The sequence below is a fragment of the Scylla paramamosain genome, chromosome 16 (assembly GCF_035594125.1).
Source record: "Scylla paramamosain isolate STU-SP2022 chromosome 16, ASM3559412v1, whole genome shotgun sequence".
In the NCBI taxonomy this organism is placed as follows: Eukaryota; Metazoa; Arthropoda; class Malacostraca; order Decapoda; family Portunidae; genus Scylla; species Scylla paramamosain.
In genome coordinates, this window is record NC_087166.1 from 20,049,762 (window position 1) to 20,051,265 (window position 1,504).

The following is a 1,504-nucleotide window of genomic DNA, read 5'->3' on the forward strand; positions in this document are numbered from 1 at the left end:
AAGGGGAAGTCTTTTCCTACGAACTTGAGTTTCTACGAGGCGATAGATAATGGAGATAGTTATGACATCCTATACCTGGATTTTAGTAAAGCATTTGACAAAATACTCCATTAGAGGCTCCTGAGAAAGGTTGAGGGGCACGGGATAGATGAAATGGTGTTAGGCTGGATAAGGTCGTTCTTAGGCGACAGACGAGAGAGAGCTGTAATAAACAGCTGTAAATCAGAGTGGGGTCAAATATTATTAGTGGGTGCCACATGGATCAGTTTTAGGGTCATTATTGTTTTTAATATATATACTCGTATTAATGACTTGGATAGTGTGGTTAGTAGTGATGTTTTAGTATATTTGCTGATGATACGAAAATAAGTAGATTAATTAGGCCAGTTTAGGATGCCATGCCTGCAGGTGGATTTGGATAGGATGAACAAATGAACAGACAGATGGTAAATTCAGTTTAACATTAACAAATGCAAAGTACTTAGCGTAGGTAGAAAAAAAAAACACACACACAATAGGTACACAATAAACAACGAAGCTCTGGTAGGTTGAGGGAACGAAAAAGATTTAGGAGTTATAGTTAGTTCTGATCTCAGTTTAAGAAAACAATGCATAGAGGCCAGAAATAGGGAAAATAGGGTATTAGGATAAATTTTTAGGAGTGATAAAAAGCATAAGTCCCGAAGTAATATTGAAGTTATAATTGGCGTTTGTCAGACCTCATATAGACTATGCTATACAGTTCTGGTCCCCATATTGCAGGAAGGATATAAGTCTATTAGAATCAGTACAAAGTAGATGGACTAAATAGATACAGGGGATGAGGGGTATTTTTTTAAACGAGACAAACTATTAAATTTACATTCCTTAGAGAGACGTATGTTAAAAGGGGACCTGATAGAAGTCTAAGCTGTATAGGGGTTATAACAAGGGGTCCGTAAACAAAATTTTCGGGATCAATAATCATGATAGAACTATAAATAACATGTTCAAGCTGGAAAAAAAAAGAAAAAAAAGAAAAAAAAAAACTAAGAAACAAATAGGAAGGAATTAGTTCTCAACTAGAGTGGTAGATAAATGGAACTGACTCAGTAATCAGATTGTTCGTGCTAAAACATTAGGGAGGTTTAAAAGAGTATACAAATTCATGGATGGGGATGATAGATGGAAATAGATAGGTATTTTTCACACAGGGACTGCTTCTTGCAGGTTCCCTTATTTTCTTATGTTTTTATGTTCCATTCTGACTGTTCTCTTGATGCTGGGGTAGACGGTCACTGTTCTTCTCCGGTCTATTAACAGCGGTGTTTATCAGGACAGTTTCCTGATACCTATTCTCTTCCTATTACTCACCAATGCTCTTTTAAGGCTCAATTCTTCTATCTACCTTACAGATAACTATCTCTTCTTCTTCAGTGACACTCAACTGACCTCCTTTTATATATCCTCAGTCTATCCTTTCTAATAATCTAAACTGAAAACTTCACATCTTATCCCTAGCTAA